The following is a 27363-nucleotide window of genomic DNA, read 5'->3' as shown; positions in this document are numbered from 1 at the left end:
GAACACCCCTTTCACACAGTGTTATGTGTGAAAGGGGTCCATATTTACAAGGTCATGAAAAGCCATGCAGGGTGGCTTTGCATGGCCATGTAAATATGGCTTGTCACACTGCACCACCAAAGCGTCAAAAAATGAAGCTCTGGTGGCGCATTGTGCCATTAGGGCCTCATAAATGAGGGCCATATTTAGCAACTCTGGCATTTGGCAGTGCCAGATACTGGCTCCTAAGATCAATTCAGACCACCTTGTCCTTTCTTTTCTTCACTATAAATTAGACACTTATTTTAACAGCAGTGGGCGAAATACTGAATGCCACAAAATCCATAATTGGAACAGAAAACAAAATCTACCTGTTTCCGTTTACATATTCTTTAGTTTTGACTTTTTTTTCAAAATGAATTTAGATCCTGTACTTCAAATGTAGGAAACAAACGCTCTCACTCTAGCTCTGGGGGCACTTCAAACTTAATCACAGGTGTGAGAAGCGGCCATCTCAGCCCATTGAGCTGAACGAAGAGGGAAGTGGGGAGGGACTAAGCTGCAGAGAAGTCTTTAGAAGGTAAAACATTAAGTTAATGTCACCTATTAAAAACAAGCATTTCCAATGCAATAGGTCTCACATTTGCTTGAGAAAGAGCTATTGGCATTGTAATTTCATAACTGGACTGTACGACACTGACACTGTAAATATTTAGGGCAACACAGTCTAAGATGGGGAGGTTGTAATTATTTATTTGTTTTGTTATAGATATAGAGACATCGCCTTGTAGTCTAACTAAAGTTCTTTCTCTTCTCTCCTCTTAGGTTGGTTCCTACGTCTTTAGATGGTTTGATGTGGAGGTTTGTTGTTCCCTGGTCACGGTCTTGGCCGATATACCTCGGAATGTAGGAAAGCCAGGTATCAAGTAAGTGTAGTAGTGTACAGTATGGTTGGGGTTTCACCAGGGAGGGGAGTGAGTGAGGGAAGTGAGGTAGGGATCACTCCAAAGTGCATATAGTGTTTTTACATGCAAAAGTGTTTTTTTCTTTTTTTTTTTTAAGTATTTTTTTTATTAACATTTCACTGCTTTACATTATACATATCCATCTGTGGTAACCATTTGTTCTTGCCATGCACAACATTTAAAAGGTACATATGTATACTGATCCTTATGTATGTTTCATGCCTTGACCTATTGCTCGTTTTAACCATCACTAGGTCTTAGTTCTTCCTTGGATCTAACCTTTGGCACTTCTTGTTTCAATATGTCTAATGATCTGTGATTCTATGTTACATTTTTATTGTGTACGTCCTCATAGCAGCTCACTTCTATAATAAACTGTGTAAAAACAAAAGAAGTAAAATAAAAAAGAAGACAAAAGAAAAAGGAAAACATGGTGGCTTCCTATGGATGGCTCCTGCGTTAGCTGATGTAAGTCCTCTGCGGGGGGATTGTATTATGAGGGGGGGACTGGGTTATCTTCTTTCATTCTCCCTTTGCTACGCTGTACCTATGAGCGGGCATCCCCATTCGCTGCTCGTGTCCTATTGTGGGTCTCTAGGGCAGACATCGGCCTGGCCAACTGATGTTGAGAGCCTTGCCCGTGGGTAGTTCTGTTGGGCGTTTCCGCTATCCCACCCCATGCCCTCTCATGTTCCTGTTTCTATTGGTGCCACGCTGGGTGCTGTTGGTCCCGCCACTAGATCGTTCCATTTAGTCATTAAGTCCTCCCAATCTGAGGCCATGGGGGTCTGCCGGATGCCCCTGGCCTCCTCAGCCTTCAGAACCTGTAACTCAGCCCTAGACCATTTCGCAACGTCACTTTTCCATTCAGCAAGCGAGGGGTGGCTGGGTGCTTTCCAACCCCTCGTGATCAACCTTTTATATAGGGCCAGGGCGAGGTCTAAAAAGCGACTCCTGACTTTCCCCCGAGGGGTGCCGCTCCCTAGGCCCAGCAGACAAACAGAGGGGGATAACGGTAGTTCCATGCCAAGTAGTCTTGATACGAACGCTGCCGCTGCTCCACAGCCAACCTGTAGTACCGAGCATTTCCACACCATGTGGTCGAAGTCCGCCTCCCCGCCGCCACATCTGGGGCATGTCCGAGGTGTCCCCCCGTATATGCGGAACAGTCGTTGAGGGGTAAGGTACGTCCTATGTAGATAGTTATATTGGATGTATCGTAGCCGGGTGTTACGTGAGACCACCCGAGGATAAGCTAAAGCCTTACACCATTCCACCTCAGACAGGTCACGCCCGATCGTTTTTTCCCAACTTTCCCTCAGAGCATGCAGGGGGTCTAGTGCGGCTTCAATCTGGGCTTGGTATATTTTAGTGATTAAATGGGGTTCTCCGCCCGATGTCAACAGGAGGTGTAACACCTTGTGGACAGGGGTCTCCGCATTAATTGTATCCCAGTGATCTTTCAGGGTATGCACTAACTTCCTGAAGAGCAAGAATTGGCCCTGGGGCACCCCTCCACTCACCAGGTCGGCGAAGTTCCTCATCACTCCTTCACTGAAAAGCTCTCCCACTGTCCCTATTCCCGCTCCCGTCTATGGACCCAGGCCCGAGCCCCCCGGCTGTTTCTCCTTCGGGTTCACGACCAGGACCGACAACGGCAGCGCCGGAGAGTAAGGCGGGCCCGCCCCGGTTCTTCTCGCACACCTCTTCCAACACGCCATTGCGGTGGTGGTCATTAAGTTGTTTCCGAGGGAGGCGACCCTCCTCCCCGTCATTCGCGCTACTATTCGCGCTGTGTCCACCATACCGTGGGAGGTGAACAGGTCCAACTGTTCTGCACCTATCATCCAGCCGGATACCCACTGTAGCTGGGACGCCAGATAGTATGCCTCGAACTCAGGGGCCCCCAATCCACCTGCACTTGTCGGTCTGCAAATGGTTGACAGTGCCGTGCGTCTGCGACCGTCATCCCACACCAGTTCCCTAAGCAACGTGTTCAATTCGCGGAACCACGTCGGGGGATCCATAAGGGTAGATTCGCAAAGTAATAGAGGAGCCGGGGAAGCATAATCATTTTTGACAGCGCAATTCTGGCCATTATTGTTAGCTTCAGCGACCGCCAAAACCCCACCGACGATCGCAAGGAGCGGAGCGTCCTACCCAGGTTGCCATCTCTGAGGTCGCCCAGCTCGTGGTATATCTGAATTCCCAAGTATTTAAAAGTTCGAGGGGCCCAATTCACATCTATCGGGCATGTTTCAGGGCGTATACAGCTTGGGAGCATGGGGAATACAAACGTTTTGCCTCGGTTAAGGCGAAGCCCCGAAAACCCCCTGAAAACCTCCAGGATCCCCAGAGCCCATGGGAGACCACTGATTCCATCTCTCAGGTAGACAAGTATATCGTCAGCATATAGGGAGATAATATGCTCAGTTGGACCCCACTTAATTCCTTTGCCCACTCCCTCTTGTCGTAGCTGGGCCGCCAGAGGTTCAATTGCCAAGGCAAACAGCAGCGGAGACAAGGGGCACCCCTGTCTAGTTCCCCGGTATACCGGGTATATGTTGGATATCGTTCTGCCCGTCTTCACCCGTGCCAGCGGAGATGAATACAGTAGATCCACCCATTTCACCCAGTCTTCCCCCAGTCCCATTTTTAACATCACGGCCCTGAGGTAGTCCCACCTAATCGAGTCAAAGGCCTTCTCGAAATCTACAGCGAGCAAAACCCCACCAGGGGGCTTCTCCTCTTCTGACATATGTAAGATAGTGAAAAGTCGCCTTAAGTTCAACGACGTGCTGCGGCCAGGGACAAAACCATTCTGGTCTGCGTGCACAAGTGTGGTCATGAGGGGGAGCAATCTGCCAGCCAAGACCTTGCTAAGGATCTTAAAGTCGCTGTTCAGCATTGATAAGGGATGGAATTCAGTCACTAGTGCCGCACCGCTCTTTGTCTTGGGGAGCGGCACCACCAAGGCCTCACGGAGCGTGCACGGCAGCTGCCCCCGTTGGAGAGCCTCTGCGTACATTTGCGCTAGCTGGGGAGTCAGTAGTGTCTTGTATTTTTTATAGAAGTCCATTGGCAGGCCATCCGTGCCAGGAGTCTTCCCGGGAGCCAATTGCGTTATGGCCTTCTTTATCTCTTCCATTGTCACCGGTCCCCCCAGGCTGTCCCGGTCTTCCGGGCTCAATCCTGGGAGTGGGATTTGCTGCAGGAGATCCTCAAAGGCCTCCGCCCCTAAGTCGCTTGGTTTCCTATACAAGTGCATATAGTACTCCTTAAGTGCATCGTTAATTAGGCCTGGGCTGTGTCTACGAAGTCCCTCTTTATCCTGTACACTCGTAATGGGCTCTCCACCCCCATTTGGTCGTACCAGCCATGCCAGAAGCCTCCCTGATCTGCCTTCCTCTGATTGTAGTGATGCCAAATATTTTTGCATGCTATGGCACCTAAGCTGTTCCTCAATCCGGGAATGCTCTCTACTGGCTCGGTTATATTCTTCGTTTTCCCGAGTCTCAGGGCCCTGTTTCAGCTCCCCTGCATGCATTTCCCTCTCCAAAGAAGCCAGTTCCCTTTCAAGTGTGCGCTTCATTCCCACCGACTGCCCAAGGCAGAATCCCCTCGTCACCACCTTAAGTGTCTCCCATTCTGTAGCCCTGGATGGGGTGGATCCGCTATTGATCTTAATATGTTCTACCAGGTAGGTCCGCAGGGTGTCTCTATATGCCTGATCTTCCAGCGCAGCGGGGATCAGCCTCCATGATGGTATGGGGGGGTCTATTTTCCGCAATCATTAGTGTCAGCAGCAAGGGGTTATGGTCCGACAGTGTGCGGCCAAGATACTCGGAATGAATCATGTTACGCGCAAGACCCGCCGTGCATGTCACCCTATCGATTCTAGTGTGTAGTCGGCGTAGGCCCGAATAATATGAGTAGTCTCTGTCCGTTGGGTGCTGCTCCCGCCAGACATCCACCAGCCCCCAGATGCACAGCCATTCACGTAGCTTTTTGGCTATTCTAGTTGGTGCGGCACCCCGCAGCGGCGGTGTTGTTCTGTCCATGTTTATGTCTAGTATTGCATTGAAGTCCCCCTCTATTAGTAATTCACCTGTGCATTGGCGGGTAAGCTGGCTCGACAATCTAGTCAGAAAGGGGATCTGGTCCTGATTAGGGGCATAAATGCAGCTTATAACAATCAGGGTGACGTGCAGTTTCCCTTCCAATATCACATATCTACCTTCCCGGTCTATGTTGGAGGAGTCTATCGCCAGAGGGACCCCGGCCCTAACCCATATCATTACGCCTCTTGCATATGCTGAGTATTCTGTGGCAAACACTTGACCCCTCCACCTTCGTCTTAACTTTTCCACCTCCCCAGCTGTCAAGTGTGTCTCCTGCAGCATTGCCACTTGTACCCCTCTTCTCTTTAAGTACGAGAGAATTCTATGTCGTTTAGCCGGCGTACCCATCCCCCTAACATTCCACGTTAAGAGATTGTAGTCCGCCATTTTAGTGTAATAGCCTGGCGAGGGCGCCCCTGGTTCCCACAGGCCCCCAACTTATCCCTTCTTGTGTTCTGACTCGTGTTGTAGCCAAGTATCGCCAACCATTTTGCCACTTTAACTTGTAACTGTAAATGTAAATGTAAACCCCAACTCCCCCTCCCCAGGGCGCCTACCAACCTGCGGGCAGCCCAGACAACTATGCAACAGTGCAACTTGTTCAAACATATCACTACAGTTCTCGCCAGCTTAAGTGGACAGGCGAGATTTTGGGTTGGGGAGTGGCCAGCTCTGGAGAGGCCTCTTGTTCAGTCGTTGCGCCGTGTCTCCGGGCCCCCCTGCGCCAGAGTTATCTGAGTTCGTCAGCAGTCTGCGGTGTCACCCTGGGGGCACATGTCGAACCGCTCGTTGCTCCAGCCGAGGACACCATTGTGTCGTCCGACTCGTCCCCCGAACCCTCCGGGGGAGTTGCACCTCCACTCACTCGGGCCGCCGCCCCCAGGGCCGCCCTTTTGCCTGTTTCTTTCTGTGTCTGTGTTGGCACCAGCTGCGGACGACCCCCGGGCCCCTGCGTCCTCCGGGACCGGCGGGTCCAACTCCCCACCGCTCCCGGGTCCGCAGGCCGCGCCCCCGAGGTCCATTTTTCTCGAGCCAGTCCCACGCTTCCTCCGGGGACTGTAGGAAGGTGGTCTTCCCCTCCAGTATCACTCTCAGTCTGGCTGGATAAAGCAAGGAGTATTGTATCCCTTCTTCTCTTAGAGCCCGCTTGACTGCCAGGAAAGAGGCCCGTTTGTTCTGGGCTTCCAGTGTGTAGTCCGGAAATAGTGTCACCTCTCCGTTTGCTACTTTAAACGGGCCCAGCTCTCTAGCCTTCTGTATAAGAGTGTCTCTGTCTCTGTAGTGCAGTAACTTGGCAATCACTACACGAGGTGGTCTGCCAGGGGCAAGAAGCCTCGACGGCATCCGGTGCGCACGTTCCAGCGTGTAGAAGGGGGACAGGCATCCAGGTGCTACCGCTGTGCTGAACCATTTCTCCAGGAACTCCACCATGTTGGTTCCCTCAGCCCCCTCGGGGAGGCCTACCACTCGCACGTTGTTCCTCCTGTTTCTCCCTTCCGCATCTTCAGCTCTTTGTTCAAGCCGTGCCATTCTGGAGGCAAGGGAGGTCACCTCGGCTGCTAGATCTTTCTGTTTCGGCCCGATATCTGCCAACGTGGATTCAGTTTCTTTAACTCTGTCTGCCAGCTTGTGATGGTCTGCTCTCAGTAGACCTACCTCAACCGCTACTTGGTTAATGTCACGTTGAAGTGTTGTTTCTGTGTCCTCTATCGCCCCTAATATTTTGTCCAGGGTTTCCTGTACATTGAACTGGGGATGGCCCTGTGCCTCCATTTTTTTTTGCTCCGTCAGCGTCGTAGTGTCCGTGATTTTGCGCTTTTGTCGGGCCTTGGGGGACATCTATTGGGAGGGGCGGGGGGGTTCACACCCCATGGGCGCTAGTCCGAGTCACGTCGCCGGCTCCTGCCTTCTACTGCTCCTGGCCACAGGTCCAGCCACAACTCCAGACGGGCGCTGGGCAGCCCATTAAGGGGTGCGCCAGTTATTTACGATTTGCTGCTACTGAGTCAGGGAGATCTGTGCTGGTATCCCGGGGGTAGCCGCTACTTCCCTATTACCCTGATCCTTCCAGTAGTAACTCTGCGCATTTGCACCTCAGGGTACAGCCCCGCCCGCTCCGCCGCTGTGTCTCAGTGTTCCCAGGGTGTTCGCTACAGGCCGGTAGTTCGCCGTGGGCCCGGGTCTGTCACGTGCCCTCGTCAGATCACACCCACCTCCTCTGGGTACTCACTGTGGTGTTAGTGGTCCTTTGGGGCCCTACCCAGGTCCTCCAGGTTCTAGTTCCGTCTGGTTACAGGATCCACCGGTACATGGGGTCATCAGCAGGTCGCAGCGCTCCCAGTCAGGTGCCCAGCCCGGCTCGACTTGCTGGCTGAGTTCAGCTTGTTGCTGATTTCGGGCACACAGGTCAAGCCCCGCCTTTTTCCATTCAAAGTGGGGGCGAGCTTGGTTTATTATTGTAGATTCCTCCACCCTATAAGCTTGCTGACTGCTCTCAGCAGGGTCCCGATCGGATCCCCTTCTATTGGCGTGAGCATTATCCAGGGCCGCATCTTGCTCCGGGAGGGTTGTCCACCCCCCCCCTCTCCTATGCTGTTTCTCCCGGGGTCTTCTGGTCCCCCCCCAAACCCTCCACACCTCCTCGGGGCCTAGGAGCGGGACCGCGCAGCCCGCCAACACTCTCGTTAACCCGTCCAACTCCTGTCTGCAAATGTCCGACGGACACCTCCCAGTGCACCGTTTCTTCCGGGGTCCTCAGGCCCCCCCCAGGCCCCTTCACCTCTGTGGGGCCCAGGAGCGGGACCGCACAATTCGCCGACTCTCGCGGGAACCAGTCCCGGCCGCAGCCCACTGGTCTCCCCCACTCCTCGGGAAGCCGGGCGCGGCTCAGCGACTCTCTTTAATTTTTCCGACGGGCACCTCCAGGTGTCCGCGTCTCTGACTCGGTGAGAGCCACTCGGGGCCTCACTATGGTTTCCGGCCGCCTCCTCGCGCCCGGGGTCGACCTGCCGCCTCACGCAAGGCCCCGGCCCAAGGCCCCGGGACAGGTCGCAAGCCTCTCCCTCGGCTGGCTGTCAGGTCCGAGCGATCCCAGCGGGGGCTCGGTCGCCCCCAGGGGTAGTGCCCGGTCACCTACTCACTACCGGGTTCCGGATTGCCCGGAGATGGCACGTCTTTGTTGCTAATTTATGTCGGCCCCTCCGGAGTGAGGGGATTAAGCGTGCGCCATCTCCGGACCGTTGGCCACGCCCCCCATGCAAAAGTGGTTTGTGGTATTCTCCTTTCCCACCTGACTTGTTTTATCTAGGAGGCTATCCCTCCTAGGATCCCCTTACTTCCCTCGTGTCCCTTAACCCCAGTGGGTACACTTGTGTTAAAAAATGTCCGTACCTTGTGTAGCCACGTTCCTCCAGGAACGTGGCGTGGGCTTCTTGTGGTGTACTCCTTTCTGTCTAGGCTTCCGGTCCATTCCAACACCAAGCATTATATCCCCTCCTCAGGATCCTCTGTTTTCCTCGTCCTACTCCTCCTCCTCCCCGCTCTCCTCTATGTCTGTGTCTGTGTCCTTCTTGGAGTCTCCGTTCGACCCCGGGTGCTCCGTTGTTGTGTCTTTTCCCTTCTCTCCTCCTCGCTGTCCTCTCGCGTACTCCTCTCCCATCGCTGTGTCTTCGCACGCCAGCCCCTACTTCAGAACCCGGAAGTCTTTGCCCTCGGTCGGGTCTCCTCTGTTTGAAGTGCCCCGTGGGCACTTCCTGGTGACGCCATCCATGGTTGCCTCGGCAACCCGCTCTGCTGGCGGCAACCCTGTAACAGGAGCCCCGTTACGTGGACTTTTCTTGCCACATAAACTGGCCAACCCTGCCTCATAATTTGGTCTTTTCTTGCCACATAATTAATATTTGGTGATTCCTTCAGAGACTGGCTGAATGTATTTAAAGAATCATTATTGTGGTTAACAGGACTGAACAATACAGCAAAAAGATGTTACGGGCTTCAAACAAGCATGTATTTTCTTTGATTTGATAATGAACTAACAAAAAAAAAATCTCAGGTATACCTTTACAGCACCTTCAGCCTCAAACTGAAAATATTTATTGCAAAAGGGTTCAAACCAGCACCAAAGATTTATAATTACATCGCTCAAATGATCAGATATGGGAATCAGCAGCCCCTACATACTTCGATGCTGCTACAGCAATACACTTGAACACATTTTGCTAACATCAGCAAATGCCAGGATGGCTTCTGAGCATGGCAATAAGGGGGGTCTGTACACCTAGTCTTTTGAAGGTCCCAGAAATCAGCAAGACACAACCTGAGGTAGAGTGTAATGGAAAGGCAAAGCAAGCAAATCGACGGCTCCCATGATATGCCCATATATCGTAGAGAACCTACATAGGGCAATCTGAGAGGCATAAGAGGGAGAAAAATCAAGAGGCACACCCGGGCCGATGATAGACAGAGAACATCCGATGATATGACACGTGATTTTGACAATATCTGACCCATGCAAACCCCTAAGACTGATCACCCATGATACAATGAAAATTCAAATGAAGTATGAGTACTGAGGTAAGTCTATTCATGTAAGGGCCATCACCAAGCTAGTCAGTAGCACAGCTGTCAAACAGATGAAAGAAAAAAATCTTCACATTCTACTGGGGCCAAGCAAGTGGTAAGAAGGGCGGAGAAGGGGCAAAAACAATACTGAGAAGAAAAGGAGATAGGAGTAACCTATAGTAGCATACCAAACAAGCATTTGCAATGCAACGGGTCTCGCGTTTGCTCATGTTAGAGCTGATCGCGTTGTAAACTCCTAACCCGACTTTTCATCTATCGGCAAAAGTGCTTTTATGTGGGTACAAAAGTGAAATTAACTGTGTAAGCGCTCGACTTCTGCCAAGCGAAATCGCGCTAGGAAAACAGAGAAAAAGTAGTCCATGATACAACAGAGAACAGCGAGCCTCGCATGTTTTTTGTACTTGGTCGCTGCGCTCGAGGAGGGCTAACCACCGGAAAAGGCATGACGTGTGCATGCCTTCCACTAATGAAAGCAAGCAGATTTTACTAGGCAAGCCCACGAACCAATCAAACACACTGACGTGACGTCGACAGGGCTCCGAGCCCTTTTCTAATAACTAAAGCGCCTTGCTGCGATACGCATGCGCGAGCGCATGCAACGCAGGCTCGACCCTAAAAAGGAAAGGGTTCACACTGTATGAGTACGCTAGATATGTGTACGAGATTTAAAGTGCAATGTACTATTGGAGAATTAAAAACACAATAGTGCCCCATCGGAATGCTGCAATTTAAAGTCTTGGACGGCAGAAGGAAAGTGGGGAGGACCTCAGGAAGATTGGGGGAAGATGATGGGGTGAGGCTAGACGGAACTTGAGATAAAGGGTGAGATGACTGGAAATGACGCAAGATGTAGGAATTAAGGGACGAAAACCTTGAGAGGGAGAGAAGAAAAGGACAATGCAGAGAGTTCAAGGGAAGACAAGGAAACGTAGACAAGACAAAAGATGGATGGTGATGGAACGAATAAATGGCATGGGCCAAACGGAGTGCTAAACGACGGTGAAAAACTGAAATCTCAGACTTAACGGAACGGAGAGAAGGATATTGGAGAAATACAGGTAAAAAAGGATAATTGAGGGATTGGTAAAATGGAGCAGTTCGGCAGAAGAAAATGAAAGAAAGGAAAATAAAAGACGGTAGAGGGTGAGGCATAAAAGGGGCTATGTCTGGAAGGGGACACATTGCAGATGAAAGAATAGGGAGGGAAAGAAATGAGAGACAAAAACGAGGATAAAGAAGAGGGAAGGAATAAAAGACGATCCGAAATCTGAGAAAAAGAGAGAGTGGAAAAATAGCCCGCTCTGCACGTAAGTATGACTATCTGCATGCGTTCATCGCTCACATCCCTCGTACTCGCACACCACCACTAGCCTAACCTATCGAGTAATATCAATTCCTGTGATGGTTCTGACTGCAAAGTCACTGGGGTCAAAGGTCATTCTTCTAGGTTGGTCCTCTACGTGGAGCTTGGAACTTGCCACCTCTGGTTCCTCCAGGGCAGAGAGCAGCAAGAGTGCGGCAGACAGTTTTATTACAAACATGCACTTGATATGACTTTGCAGAGAGATAATTGTAACCGAGTAGGACCCCAGATTTTGAATTATGGAATATTTCACTAGATTTTCCTTGCATTTCTTTTTAAAACAGGAGCTTTTTAATCGACATAAGGTTTAAAAAATGCATTCTATGCAAATTTATTTGGTTTCATGTTTTGAAAAATGTCTAGGTAGTAAGAACACCCTCTTCATTTGTCTATTATAGAAGGACATGATATCATAGCTGCTTATATTGCTGCATAAAATGCCTTGTAACAATTAAGTTTGAAGTGCGCATAATCTCTAAGTACTTTAAATGAATACATAAAGCATCTCTATATCCCACTATAACAGCTGTAGAAGAATGTTTTAATGCCTTCTGACCACGTGGGTGTTGTGGAAAAAAATAGATTATGAATTTGTTAAAGCAGGAGGAAGCGGAACAGCAAAAAACGTAATAATATGTAAGTGCTTCATTGTACACCAACTTTTTCTTTTATGAAACATATTTCTTTCGATCGGCTTCATGCACGGAATCTATCCGGCTTGACATATGATAAATATCTAATAATATATCATTACTGATGAACATTACAGAATTAAGGAACAAATATGAAGCTGTTGCTAATTTAAAGCAAATGCGTACCTTGAACAGAAGCACACACACCACGACTGCCCAATTCATTGAATTATTTAGTTTTCAAGTGATCATTTTCCTGACAACTATGGCACCAACAAATTCCCTCCCTAAACTCAGTCAAGGCGCTAGGGGGAATAACGGCTTAGTTAAAACAACAGAAGTGTACATAAAAGTATAGGAAAAGTAAAGCCCACCACTAGATGGCGACCCCTGCCAGGTGGGAAAAATGACATGAAAGCAGTCGCACATTTTGGAAAGAGCGTCTTCATTTACGAGCGGCTGCTGACGTCTATAGGTGCATTTGAGGCCCTCAAAGAACAAATCAGTCCCGTTTTAGATCCTTTAGGCGCACCCACCCCAATCACAGCAGAGCCAACAGGAGGAAGAAAAACAAGCAGCAGGTGGTTCAAAGTGCGTGAGACCCACATTCCTAATGCCGACAGATGAGGCCATAACCTCATGACAAATAAAACCAGCAATATTTTGAGTGACAATGTGGCGTAACAACCAGAGCTGCCGACTTTAGGCCTAGGGAGCTGGGTTCAAGTCTCGCCATTCTCCTGCGCAGCCCTAAAAACATGAAATGCACCTCAATTGGAAAACAAATGAAATGGAAGCAAAATGGCAAAGTCAGCATGTGTGCAAATCACCTCCCATCAGATGAACACCAATGAATGTGTAGAGGAATTGAAAGGAAAGCAACACTTACATCAGAACGCGAGCCCAGGGCAGGCAGGACACAACTGAAAAAGACAAACAACGGATAAGCAACGAAAGTGTAAGGAAACTACTTGTGGGAGAGCTGGATACATCTACTCTGGCTCAGCAAATCTTTGAAAACAGTCCAGCAATCTCCCAAAAGTCTCTTACTATTAGCCTTTCATTCACCACATAAAATTCCAACAGATCATGATGTAATCAGTAAGATGCCACATGCTGGTATAAAGTTCTATCTCACTAAAAGCTTTCATACTCTCATTAATGATATACTTAGCTGATATTGTCATAGGTACCATATTACCCAAGCTAAAACACAGAGAAATAGAGCGCAGAGAGCAAAGTAGAAGGGCAGTAGGGACTGGGATCATATACATAAGACATACCGCACTGGTCAAGAGCATCACAATCTTCCCTGAAAGTAATGGAACAAGGGTGGTCCTTTCCTTTAAAGCAGTGGTTCCCAAACATTTTCGATCCGTGGCTCTGTTGACCTATTGGCCATTGGCCCCGGCTCCCCATCAGTGGCGGCCCGTCCTTTAGGGCGGAGGGGCCACGCCCCCCCCCACCCCATGAAGAGTATCTGTCAGGCTGAACAAAGGTCAGCCTGACAGACACTCTTCATGTTCAGGTCAGGCAGCCAGGAGCCGACATGCGCGATTTGCGCAGACTTCTGGCTGCCTGAGCTGAACTTTGCTGGGCTAGAGGAGGTCACAGCTCCTATGGGCGTGACCTCCTCGGCCCAGCAAAGGTGCCTCGAGGCCCTCCCCTGGATGACGAGGAAAGAGTCACCAATTGACACTCTCCTTGGGCGCTTCAGTTTAAGCCCTGAAGCGCCCAGGGCGAGTGTCAATCAGTGACACTTCGTCACAGAGTAGGGTGGGGTCAGCAGTCTCACTGACCCCATCCCACTCTGTGACGAGGCTGGGACTGCTGCCTTCCCTCATTGGCTGACCTCAGGTCAGCCAATGAGGGAAGGCAGCAGTCCCAACCCTCCTGGGACCTGGAGGCTAAAGGTAAGTGTGTGTGTGTGTGTGTATGTATGTGTGTTATGTTTTACATTGAATGTTTGGTGCGCGCGTGCATGTTTGAGTGTTATGAGTGTTGTTAATGGATGTGCGTGCATGCATGCATGTGTGTGTATGAAAGAATGAATGTGTGTGATCTTGTAAAATGAATGTTTGGTGCGTGCTTGCATGTTTGAATGGAATGAGTGTTGTTAATGGATGTGCGTGCGAGCGTGTGTGTGTGTGTGTGAAAGAATGAATGTGTGTGATTTTGTAAAATGAATGTTTGGTGCGTGCGTGCATGTTTGAATGGAATGAGTGTTGTTAATGGATGTGCGTGCGTGTGGGAAAGAATGAATGTGTGTGATCTTGTAAAATGAATGTTTGGTGCGTGCGTGCATGTTTGAATGGAATGAGTGTTGTTAATGGATGAACGTGCGTGCAGGCGTATCTGTGTGTGAAAGAATGAGTCTGTGTGTGTGTTTGTTTGTGTGTGTGTGTGTGTGGGCCCCGCCCGCCCCCCTACCAAAGCTGCCCGCCGCCACTGCTCCCCATTATGTTACCTTTTTTTTGGCAGGTGGAGGGATGTAAGCCTGGCCTTGGGAGTACTTCAATTTTTCTCCCTGAAAATAATTGGGACAAAGCCGATGAAGGTATTATAATCATGGATGTACTCTTATCCATTGTGAAGCCCCTTGCGGTGTCAACAGCTAACTGGAGAGACACAGGGCTCTCCGGTGAGTGAACTGTTACTTCAATGTGATGTATTGCTCTTTAAAGAGTTGTGTCTTTAGTTCCTTCCTGAGCAGAGTTTGTGAGGCCCCGATAGATACAGGAATGTTGTTTCAGGTCCCGGGTGCATTGATAGAGAAGGTATGCGTCTGTTGTCTAGTTTTTTTCTTTTTATGCACATTATTGCCAGTCCGATGGTACCAGGCTGTCCTTGTTTCCTTGGCAGTGTGGTCCTTGAGACTGAGGTTGGTGTCCAGGGTGAATCCAAGTAACTTGTGTTGTATGAAAGCTGGGATCTGAATTGGTCCCAGTTCATGCTGCTGATTCTGGTTTGGACTAGTTGTTACTTGTTTTTCTTGGTAAATAACAGCCCCTTGTCGGGATTAGCTTCACATCGGTGCTGAATATCAAGTTCTGAATGAGGGGTAGGCATTGCTTGTGGTGTAGAATGCCTGGAGCAGAGGATACTTTCAACTAATATGACCTTTGTCCAGCAGTGCCCTGTGTGTGCTAAGATGACTGTAGCAGTGACATCTCCCTGCGGTGAACCCCATAGGACCCCAGGAATGTTAGCTTCCTTGAGCAGCATGTCTTTGAACTAGGATTCAGCAGTGTGATCTTTCTACCGGCAGTGCCTAATCAGTACTGTCACCATGGCACTGTGAGTCCCCTGCCTTGCTCCCAATGCTGTAGGACCCCAGCAGCTTTATCTTCCTTCCATTAGTAACCAGACAATGCTGTAGGAAACCAGCAGTCTGAGCTTCCTCCTAACTAGAGATGGGCAAGCTAGACAGGACTTGAAGCTGACTCCAGTTGAATATCTACACTTGCCCTGCCATTGCCCCACGGATATAGTTACCCTGACTTAGGACATGCTGGAAAGCTTTGGCAATGGGTAGACTTTTTTTTTTTTTAATTGGTCAGTATAAAAGCACCACATTGCTCAGTTCTGCTTGATGGAGAAGCCCTTGCTGTCCCTCCCATCAAATGTATTTGACTTGAACCACGGAGGCGGGGATGCTCGTTGTAGACCCTGCAAAGTAAGCAGAGTTATTGTGGACCTTGAGGAAGACAAGAGTGCAACATGTCTGCGGAGGACAAGCCAGGACACTAGTGCAGTGAGTCAGTGCCTGGTGAAAGAGCAGCAACAAGGTGTGCTGCAAGACTCCTTGTTGTCCAATTACTACAGTAATACAAGAAACATACCGGCCAAAACACTTCTGCTATCTGTCTCTGTATTGGGAACAACATACGTAAGAAAAAATGCACCAACATACTTGCCTCTTAGGGCTCGCGGACCCACTGAAACACAACAGAAGGTGGACATGAGAAATGAGCGCGCAATGGTTCACCGGGCCTTTCACTTCCGGGGAACCCCAGGTCGAGGTCTGCCGCAGCCAGTCTCTGAGAACAAGCACAAGAGCGTGTCATAAATCTGCAATTTCACTGAAACCAAGTTCGAAGGAGTCCTCTCCCATCTAATTGTGACAAGGAATGTCTTTTTTCAGTTTGGTTAACATATTTACATTGATTACAGTCACTACACGATTTCGCTACGGTGGAGAGTCAGCACATTGAAGCTTTATGTATCAGGTACTATGATGTCGTACAGCAACAGAAGAACCACGGGAGTTAACAATATTTTTACAGCGCTGTCAGTTGCTCAATCTTTGATTAATTAGGTGGCTGGAGTTGGGTCGGGATATACTGTGCCGAATAATGATTTCTTGAATCACTGTATCTTAGTAGAAAAGAAAAGTTTTGCCTGATAAATGCTCAGCAAGGTTTCAGAAGTGAACAAAAATAAATTGATCCTTCCAAGAGAGAGGCACATATTATATGCTTCTGTATTGAGAGGCCTCAAGTTACCAAACCATACCCCCAGTAGAGTCTATGAAATTCATGGCAGTACTTAGTAAAAATTGTAAGTGGTAAAATATGTTAAAATATTGTTTATTTGAAAAAAGTAATTATAAAGTGAGGGGCTGATATCATTACAATCATCAGTGCTGTAATATGAAACTGAAAGATAAAACATTTATGGACATGCGTCAAATCCCGGCCTAGGCCGCTTGACTCATGTAATTCTGGGCAAAATACTCAGCCTTCCAAGAAAAGAAAGAAATGAAATGGAAAAGTACTCGCTTTACTTCTATGTTGTATTTTAGCAACTTGTTTTTGTTAGATGTGCCTTGCTGTGGATTTTTATAAATTTGGGTGCGCCCAGAAATCTTGTTTACTTAAATACTGAACTATACTAAAATACTTGGGCTCCTTTGATCAGCTGACAAGCGTCAGAGACACACCAGAATTTATTGCCGGTTAGGAGTGCACTGGGGAATTTAAGTTTGACCTGCAAGCTTATATAACTTTCCATTGCTGTAAAACGATGAAGAAAATATGCATCAATCTTTGCCACAATTAAGACTCTGGCTAAAGTAAATAAATTGAGTAACAAGCTGTTGCAGAACAGTATTTTGACTATGCAGTACTAAAGCTTTAATCTATATTGACAGACACTGAAGTGCAATGTGTTTTTTGAACATTTGGTTCCCAAAATGTGTGCTTGGTGGGCAGCGCCCTTGACTACTTTTGATGGCGCACCAGAGCGTCTTTGCTCACAGATTGGGAAACACTGCTTTAAAGCCATGTAAGAAGTGTGGGTGATGTAGGGAGAATAGGAACATATACATCACATACATACAAACATAAGTTCCCAAATCCCAATACAAACATTTTAGGCTACGGATAGTTGTAAACTAATGTAAGTAGTGAAAGGCTTAATACATGACATGCCAAAAAAGACAGACTGTGGGTTCAATAGAAAAGGCAGGTCATATTTAAGACAAACAAACACTTATTACTTAGGAAACTTATACACATGCTGCATTGTTAAGTTAGCTGTGCTGAAACACACAAGAGGCCCAAGCCACATTAGAATGAGAGTTTTTCTTTAAAGCTGCACCAACTGTCGCTTTCAAACTCTTCACTTAGCACGCACAGGGTGGAACAAAAGGGTGTATTCTGCCTTAGCACAAGGGTCCTAAAAACCACAAGTCATTCATATCTTGGTGAGGGGAACTGTGTAAGGGTCAGATAAGTATATGCACAGTCAGGCCTACCGTGAGCATCATGTAACATATAATCACTTGTTGTGCAGAAAAGACAGAGATGCAGAATGACGTCAATGTTACTTACCCACCCATGAGGTGACCAATAATCGTGCATGTGCTCTTGTCAAGAGGTACCTCTCCCCTATTATCTTATCTGTACTGCTTGTTCTTGCTTACGTCAATGCTGAACTTGTCAGCATAGTTTTTGTGTGTTTGTTACAGTATAAATACCACTGCTTGTGAACTAGAACTTTGAACTTCAGTCATGGCTTCAATGCTGAGACTGCCTGTTGTTCCCAGCTGAAAATCGATTAAACCTATACAGGGGTGTGGAATTTATTAAAATATCTACTTGTCCAGGGGACAAGTTGCTTCTCAAATCTACTTGTCCTGTAAAAAGATCTACTTGTCCCTTTGGTGCCATGTAGTGTGGCGACAAATTATGGCAGCAATCTCATTATGGAAGAGCTCTGATAATAGCCTCTCTGATTATGCCAGAGCTACTACCATAGTAGGACTTGAATACTTGCAGTTTCAATCCCTACTGTAGCAATTTCCTTATTTTGCCACCTTTCTGCAGATCTGCATACTGGGGCTGGAGGACGCAGTAAGCAATAGTTCCAGGGCTGGAATGCCTTTGAGTCTGCAAACCTACTAACCTGCATGTTTTAAAGATTTTCACCAGCTTCTCTCTAATATTTTCCCATAATAAGAAAGGTTGGACATTTACTCCTGACAATGGCAGAATTAGAACTTCTTCCAGGGTTGGGAAGAAAGTGGCTGGAGGGAAAATGAACTTGCAAATGCTCAATAGATTTTCACATGAGCAAATCTACACATCGTATTTACCCATGCTAAAATACAGTTCACAAATATTTTATAGGGGTACGACATATACCATGGGTGCACTTTTGTGACTTTAAGAATTTGGGGCCACATGTAGGTAGGTTCAGATTTGCGACCCGCAAATTGCGAGTCAGAGCGACTTGCAATTTCGCAAATCCGAATGTAGGATGGTGTCCCTGACACCATCTGTGATTCGCAAGGGCTTCGCAAATGCCCACCTCATGAATAATCATGAGGTGGGTCGCAATTTGCGACCCCCCCCTTGCGAATGGCGGCCCTCAGAGGGATGGTGGCCTGCTGGAGACAGCAGACCACCATGTCTGTGACTGCTTTTCAATAAAGCAGTTTTTTTTTTTTTGTAATGCAGCCCGTTTTCCTTAAAGGAAAACAAGATGCATTACAAAAACGAAAAATGAAACGTTTTAGTTTCATTTTTTCAGAGCAGGCAGTGGTCCACAGGACCACTGCCTGCTCTGAATTTTTTTTTACAGTGACATTCACAATGGGGAAGGGGTCCCATGGGGACCCCTTCCCTTTTGCGAAAGTGTTAGCACCCATTTGAAATGGGTGCAAACTGCGATTGGTTTGCGCCCTTGTTCGTGGTCACAAAACAATCCTTCATTGCACTGCGAGTCGCAATTAGGAAGGGAACACCCGATTGCGAGTCGCAAACCCGTTTTGCGATTCGGTAACCAGGTTACCGAATCGCAAAACTGGGTTTGTGCATCTCAATGTGCTTTTTGCACATCGCAAACAGCGAAAGTCGCTGTTTGCGACATGCAAAAAGCTACCTACATGTGGGTCTTGGTCCCTAATTAGGTCTGGTGTTAACAAAGACATTTTTTTTTTATTAAACTTCTATTTCTCTCTCTTTCGGCTGGCTTTACTGTGAGTGATCGCATTCTGCTCTTCCACAAGGAGCATATTGGCACACAAAGTAGTTTTGTTCAGTGTCAGGAACTACAGTGGCAATCAGTGACGTAACGAAACTGGAGTGTGCCCCTTTGCAAAGAACATGGAGGAGACCCCTCTCCAGACTCACTCAGGGCAGGTGCTGTGCTGAAGGGGCCCCCTGGAGGGCGGCTGCGGGGCCTTTGTTATGCCACTGGTGGCAACGTGTGCTTTTAGAGTTCAAAAACTTTTTGGGTGGTTTTTGCCAGTGTTTGTTACAATGTTGAGGGCCTGGTAGCTCCCACAACAATAAAGTGTTACAAAAGCCATGTCAAAACAAGACACGCATTGATGAAACTAAAAGACTTATAAAAATAAGTCGGATCAGTTGGCTTTGTCAGTGTTTGTTTATTTTTATGCTTCCCATAATCGTGTTGAAAATGGTTACACTGATTTTCCATTAGAAATATTTTTGGGAAATACTAGCATGCATCAACACATTTTACTAAATGACACTTCATTTGCATCTAATCAGAGAGCATTCTGGGAGCATTATATTTAGCCTCATAGCCTAAACGTTTCAAATATGTGTATACACTTTTTTTTTTTTTTTTACTGGAACCAACGTCAGTAGTGAAGTGTGACCTTAAAACATTTATTTACAACACTCACCCTAATAATGAAGACTTTCAAATAATGAACCATAAATACAAGTTCGAACAGCATTATCTTTTGGAAACACATTACCTCAACTGCAGAGAGTTCCACTCTTTGTAAACAGGCAGCCAAAGGGTTTGTGCTGCAGAGGGTTAAGCCCACTTGTCCCAAGGACAAAGTAAACATAAAAACTTGTTGCCCTTGACCCCAAACAAGATGTCCCAGGCGTCGGGCGATAGGAATTCCACATCCCTGCCTATATTACTGTGTCAAATTGATCTGTCTTATTTTATTGACAGATTTCCCTCTAACATGGTACTGCAGTGCCAGCCAGAGCAAGTTTCCTTCAAAGTCATGGCACAAGTATGCTTCTACAGGGCCCCTCAGTGCAAGCATTCTTTAAAGGCATTGAACAAATGTGGTACAGCAGAGCCAGTGCAACCTACCTTCAAATACATGACACAATACATTGCAAGCGTTCTCTAAAAACATGAAAAAACTATGGCATTTGGCAGCACCATTTAACACATCACTTGGATACAAAGAAGAAGCAATATTTTAAATTTTGATGCAAGTATAAGGAGCAGTACTGAGGTGTATGAGTGCAAGCTTCACTCACATAGATAGCAACATTCTGACACACAAAACAGGCACCAGGAAGGAGTGCACGCTTCCCTCACACCTACAGAACACATACCTATCTGATCAGAAACAATGCAAACTGCCCTCACGTGCACACAGTATGAACAGCATCACACACACAATGAGCAACGTTTGGCAGCATTGTAAGCTCTTCTCACATGCAGCACAGGAATACATTTTCATCAGCAGTGCAAGCTAAGATATCCTCACATACAAAATAGGTATTACACTGGCAGCAGGATCTAAGTTTTTTCAGTCACAGAACACTCAGAGTACAATACAGAAGTGGGTGGGCTACTGAAAGCTAAAGCCAGATGCTAGGTTCTGGATTAGCTTGAGGTCCCCTTATGCCCTCTAGCCCAAAATCAGTTTAACTTTTTTGTGGCTTCTGTCTGCTACCCAAGCTCTAACCGCATGCACCCGGCATGAGAGATAAGGCATTAAACTTCAACGTCAAATAGGAGCAAAAAGAGGAGACCAATCTAGTGGATGAATTACACAATGTGAGACTAGAAAACCTGGGATCAATCCAGACTTGGCCACGTGACCAAATTGTGTGATCCTTGGTAACTATGCTATTTTATTGTGTGTAGGAGGCTGGCCTGGTTTGTAGTGGGTGCCTTGGGTACTTACATCTTATACAAGGTCCAGTTATCCCTTATTAGTGAAGTAGTAGTGTTCTAGCAGCTTAGGCTGATAGAGGTAGCTACAGCAGAGCAGCTTAGGCTGAACTAGGAGACATGCAAAGCTCATGCAACACCATTTATAGTTACACAGTACTTATACACAAGTCAAGACAATACTCAGTGTTACCCAAATAAGGGTAGTTTATTTGGGTGACACAGTACCAAAAATATCTTAGAGGCAATACTCCTTCTGGAGGTTAGTATTATACACAATATATACACTAGACATCAAAAGAAGGTAAGTAATTAGACATAGGATAGTGCAAACAATAGGAACTGCTATAGAATGCAATGGGAAAAAATAGGTCTTGGGGCAACACAAACCATATACTAAGAAAGTGGAATGTTAATCACAAATTCCCCCCTAGACAAGTGTAGTGTGTGCAGAATCACTGCGAGAGTAAGAATACAGTAAAGGTAAGTAAATTACCCCACCCCAGAGCCCAGAAAAGCAGGAGTAAAGTACTGCAAGTTTCCATAGGACACACTACACCTCATGATTGGGATTTTGTAGTAACCAACCAAGTCTGCAAACAATAACTGCTGGATTCCCTGACCTGAAGACCTGCAAAAGACGGGGACCTAGTCCACAAGTTGAAAGCAGTTCCAGGAAGGCAGGAGCCCCTGCCAATCCAGAAGAGGGTGCAAAAGAAGAGTCCCCGTTTGGACGAAGACTGCAGGAATGCACCCTAGGAAGATGCCAGCAGGTTCCTGCATAATGCAAAGGATGTCCCACGACGTGAAGATGGATGCAGACGTGATTTCGTGTTGGAAGTCGCCAACCAGCCTTGGTTACGACAAAAGTGTGTTTTGCATCACAATGGCGCTAGCTGGACCCAGGAGGGACCTGGGGGCCTCAACTCTGTGTGAGGAGAAGGAGGGGGCGCTCAGCACTTTAGAGAGCCCTCAGGATGCCAAAGAGCACCCACAGGAATCCCAGGACACGGGGACAAAGGAGGTGCAAAACACAGTTGGTGCAGCACAACAAAGGAAGGTCCCACGCTGCCGGAGAACAACTCAGCGGGTTGAGCATCGCAGGATGGAATGCTGGGGACCTGGGCCAGGCTGTGCACGAAGGAATTTTGCAAATAATGCACAGAGGCCTCAGGAGGTGAAGAAGATGCAGTACACAGGGGTACCGTCGCTCTCGGGGAAGGCAAGGTCTTACCTCCTCCAAATTGCGTCAGCAGGACCTCAGGACAGTCTGTGTCGATGGGATCCACCCTCTGTGCCCTTAGGAGCATGCTCGTCGCTGTGAGAGGAGTCCAAGGGTACTGGTCGACGTCTTGGAAGGTGCCTGCATGAGCAGGGGAGTGAGTCCATCACCTCACGGGAGATTTCTTCGGTCCGTCTGGTGCAGGATGAAGACAGGGAGTCCTCAGAGTGTGCACACCATGGAAACTGTTGCAGTTGCTTGCTGGAGCTGAAGTTGCAGAGGAAAAGTATCCCTTGTGGATACTTTGTTGCTGTTACAGCAGTTCCTGGAGCAGGCTGCAGTTGATCCGAGGTCAGAGGATGAAGTAGTAGTTGCAGAGGATTCCCGAAGGAAACTTGCAAGCAGAATCTGAAGAGAACCCACAGGAGAGACCCTAAATAGCCCTGAGAGGGGGATTGGCTACCTATAAGGTAAGGACCTATCAGGAGGGGTCTCTGACGTCACCTGCTGGCACTGGCCACTCAAGAGCCGCCCAGAGTGCCCCCACACCTCACAAAGCAAGATGGCTGAAGTCTGGGACACACTGGAGGAGCTCTGCGCACCACCCCTAGGGTGGTGATGGACAGGGGAGTAGTCACTCTCCTTTCCTTTGTCCAGTTCCGCGCCAGAGCAGGGGACAAGGGGTCCCGGAATCGGTGTAGACTGGCTTATGCAAGAAGGGCACCATCTGTGCCTTTCAAAGCATTTCCAGAGGCTGGGGGAGGCTACCCCTCCCCAGCCTGTAACACCTATTTCCAAAGGGAGAGAGTGTAACACCCTACTCTTAGAGGAAATGCTTTGTTCTGCCTTCCTGGGACTGAGCTGCTCAGATCTCAGGAGGGCAGAACCCTCTCTGTGAGGTGGCATCAGCTGTAGCTGCATTGCAAGCCTCAGAGAGCTGGTTTGGCAGTACTGGGGGTCAATAGCGGAGCCCCCATGATGCATGGAATTGGCTCCCCAATACCAGATTTGGAATGGGGGGACAATTCCATCATCTTAGACATGTTACATGGCCATATTCTGAGTTACCATAGTGAAGCTCACAAAGTCCCGGGAAATAGCCCTGAACTATGTGGGGGCACCTTTGCTAGTGCAATTGAGCCCTCACACTTAGTAACTTTGCACATAACCTTCAGCAAGTGAAGTTAGAAATATAGGTGACTTATAACTTACTTAAATGCAGTGAAAATGGCTATGATATAGTGTGTGCACTATTTCACGCAGGCTGCAATGGCAGGCCTACGGAAGGGTTTGTCTGAGTTCCTTATGAGTGGCAAAGGAAATGCTGCAGCCCATAAGGATCTCCTGGAACCCTAGTGCCCTGGGTACCTAGGTACCATATACTAGGGACTTAGGAGGAGGGGGGTCCAGTGTGCCAATTGAAATTGGTAAATGAAGTCACTAGCCTACAGTGACAAAGTTAAAAGCAGATAGAGCATAAGCACAGAGGTTCTGGTTAGCAGAGCCTCAGTGACACAGTCAAGCACTACTGACAACACACACATTAGGCCACAAACTATGAGCACTGGGGTCCTGGCTGGCAGGATCTCAGTGAGACAGACAAAACACACTGACCTTCAGGTTTTTACCTATGAGCACTGGGGTCCTGGCTGGCAGGATCCCAGTGACACAGTAAAAACACACTGACACACACTCACAAACAGGCCAAAAGTGGGGGTAACCATGCTAGAAAGAGACTACTTTCTCACATTGTGCCTCCTATTTTTTCAGTATTGCATGTGAGAAAACCTTGAAATACGTGAAGAAGTATATTGTACAAAATATCTTGTGTTTGAATTAACGGACTATAATGCTACTTTGTGTAAAATTAAAACATAGCCCACATTAAGGGTGCACTTGACAACTGACTTGCCTCAGAGGTCTCTAATGGCATTGTTATTGGAGTGCAGGGTGTGAAAAAATGAATGTTTAAACATTATCACTTTTGATAAAATGTCTCTGAATGCAGTGGTATAAATTGATGTCATAAGGTGAAATGCTTGGCAAAGAAATATAGTTTATTGAATTTTAAAGACACTTTATCATATTTTTGCATAGTATTTGTTGCATGATTTCCACACCAAATGTTCTCACAGCTCAGCTCATGCCTAGGCTCTTAGAGCCAGGACAGACCCTTAATTTGACTCTCTCTGTTAGCTTGTTGACTCACCCATGTCTACCACAGTACCATGTATAACCTTTACTGGAGTTCCACCTTCGTTTAGTATCTCGCTCTGGAGAGCAACATCTTGTTTTCTGAGATTCTGCGCAGTTTGCATGGGTAGCAGAAGGATAACTATTCCTACTTATGGTTTTAATAAGGAAGAATTTTGCATTAGCGACTCCAAGAAGCAGTTTATAGTTACCTGTACATTTTTTAGCATAAAAAGAAACAAACATGGCTCAAATCATTCATTTTCCCAGTTCCAGCTCTCTGTCATAAGTAAGTGGATGTTTTTTTACTAACTGCCATTGTCTGCCCTCCACCCATCAGGCGGAACACAGCGATTACCTCGACTCTCTTGCCTTCAAAAGTCACCCAGCAGCATAAGCATAACTTCTCCTTTGACCCCTACTGGTGTCAGGGAGTCAAGGCCAACTGGCACATTCTGCATTTACAAAAGCGAGCATGCGCACTGCTCAGCCATTCAGTGCTTGCCCAATGAGGCTTTCTCTGCCACCGCAGGTGCTTCAGTGGATCTGCTGCTCAGAGTCTGACTCTTGAAGCTGAGGGAATCAGACACAGCTAACAGCAAGCTCTCTGTGCTTTAAGAGCTCCTGTTGCCCTAGTAGGCAGTGATGCTGGGACAATTTTCTGACTAGTGGTGCTGTCATTAAAAATATATCACTGAATTTATAGGGATTCCAAAAAATCCACACATCACACAAAGAATAAGTGGACCAAATGAATCACACCCATTCAGCAGGAGAGTGGTATTGGTGTAATATGTAACTGGTGTTGCATTTAGGAGCACACTGTCACAAATATATTACAAAAGAATGGTGTAGTAGCCACTGCCATTTACAAACAACACATTTTTATTAGAAATTATTTATAATATTGAACAGACAGTTTTACTGATACAACTATATAGTGCACAAACAATAATGTCTGTCAGCGAATATTTATTTGCACATTACAAGGACAGTGGCTTGATTTGTTTTGACCCTATTGAATTTTTTTGTCCATCACACTTTAGAATTAGAAAAAAGTGTTAGTTTGTGCTTTCCTATTTATTTAATTAAAAAAATATTTGTATAATTAATTTAATGATTCTTAAATGCTGTTGTGTGTAAGAAAAAAACAACAACCTACAGCCTTTTTATTCCACACCAGCACGATTTTCACATAGTTCACTGTACAAAATCCACACACTTAAGTGAGCGAAATAAAGGTTAACACCAGGGTCCATGTTAATAGAATAATCAGGAACTTGTCAGAAGACTGGACTGATTTTTAACCTCTTTCTTTGACACACAGCAATGTTACAAGATAAAAACAAAATTTAAAGTAATCTTTAATGCTCTCAGATTCGGAACTCCTGCATAGTTATTCAGGTGCCCCCTCACGGCTCAAGGGACTGTTGTTGTTGGAACCCCTCCCACCACTGGGCCTCGGAGCACTGCACTGGTTTCACCACTGGTAGCTAAACCCCTGGTTTCAAGCTATAAAAACAACTCATCTACAACTCATTTTCATCAAACATAGAAGGGTAAAAAGCTGGGTAAGCCTGCTGTTACTTATGAAGTGCCCAACTTCTTGCTTCCATGATGTAACCATAAAGTTATGACCCATAACAGCCACAAACCAATGTCATACATGATATCAAAGCATTACCCATGAATTCGTCAATGCATCTTCCAGATAATGCATGCAATGTAGCCACCGATAAAATGCCCAAATCCTTATTTAATGACAACAATATCACCTATGAAATTTCAATAGAGCCACCATTATAAAATGCCCTAATGCCATCACTCAAATCTCTCACTACATTCAATGCCTTCAATACAATCACCAATGAAATGACCACAATTCTATTAGTATTTCGATAACTAAAAATGTGTTGGAGGGGTGGAAGTGGTCTAGTGACATTAAACATGAAACCCACCACATATCTTGCCAGAATTCTAAGTGCAACCAGCAGTGTTTAGTCAACCATCTATTCATCACTAACTACACAACCCTAACGTAACCATTCAGTTGTCACTCAAGAACAGATCTCGGACCTACTTCACTTGTAGGTCAATCAGACAGTTTGATGGGTTGCTGGTCTCTCCTACTTAAACCTCAATCATACCACATGAGCTGATGAGTTACTCCTCCCTCCCCATGAGCATTTTACTTCCAGCTAGTAGCCCAAACTTACACAAATCTTTTTTTCAGTTCACAAAGGGAATCCAAGAGTAGAGGATGAACTTGTGAGTGAATGTTTGGGTGACTGGTGGTTGTACAATGTTTGGTATTGAGGAAAATATTATAAGTACCAGCTGTTGTCTGCACATTTCGTGTTGGTGTCATGGTAGCCAATAGGGTCCCTAATGAACAGGAAACAGCTGAGTTGGACTTTTCATGTTTGGTTGCTCTGTGGTCAAAAGTCTGAATTAAAGTATGCCCTAGACTGTGGAGCAGGTCAGAGGCGACAGAAATATATTTGAGGAGTCACTGCCTTGAAGATATGATCTTCAGCACTTCCAGAGTGTCTTATCCTGGTTGACGCGCTTCCTTGGGGTGATGAAAGGCAGGATTGTAGTGATAGTCTACGAGCCTGACCCACGTGCAAAAATCTCTGCACTCCAGGACAGAGCTACGTTAGAGATTCCAGCTCCTCCTTGCAGGGTTCCAGCTCTCCACAGCCTTGCACTCCTAACAACAATCTGGCTCCTGCAAATAATTCACCTGTTCTTGCAAGGGAGATCGAGACCCTGGACTCACCTTCTTTTAAGGACCAAGATGTGGGATGATTAAAGCAACCTCCCAGATCGCTCTGGAACAAGGATAGATTAGTATACACACCAGTAAGATACATCAAAGGAGACTCCCTCTGCACATCCA

At 47.0% G+C, this 27363-nt stretch overlaps 1 long non-coding RNA gene across 1 annotated transcript in view; it reads left to right on the top strand.

Annotated features, from left to right (window-relative positions):
* Positions 1–752: 752 nt before the first annotated feature.
* LOC138290210 (uncharacterized) overlaps positions 753–27363 on the top strand; it is a 188046-nt gene continuing 161435 nt past the window's right edge. Inside the window, exon 1 of the long non-coding RNA XR_011202556.1 lies at positions 753–905. This is a non-coding gene — a long non-coding RNA (uncharacterized lncRNA). The remainder of the gene's footprint in view (positions 906–27363) is intronic.

Source organism: Pleurodeles waltl, chromosome 1_1, assembly GCF_031143425.1.
Source record: "Pleurodeles waltl isolate 20211129_DDA chromosome 1_1, aPleWal1.hap1.20221129, whole genome shotgun sequence".
In the NCBI taxonomy this organism is placed as follows: Eukaryota; Metazoa; Chordata; class Amphibia; order Caudata; family Salamandridae; genus Pleurodeles; species Pleurodeles waltl.
The sequence above is the reverse complement of the archived record's forward strand: the minus strand, read 5'-3'. Positions and strand labels throughout refer to the sequence as shown.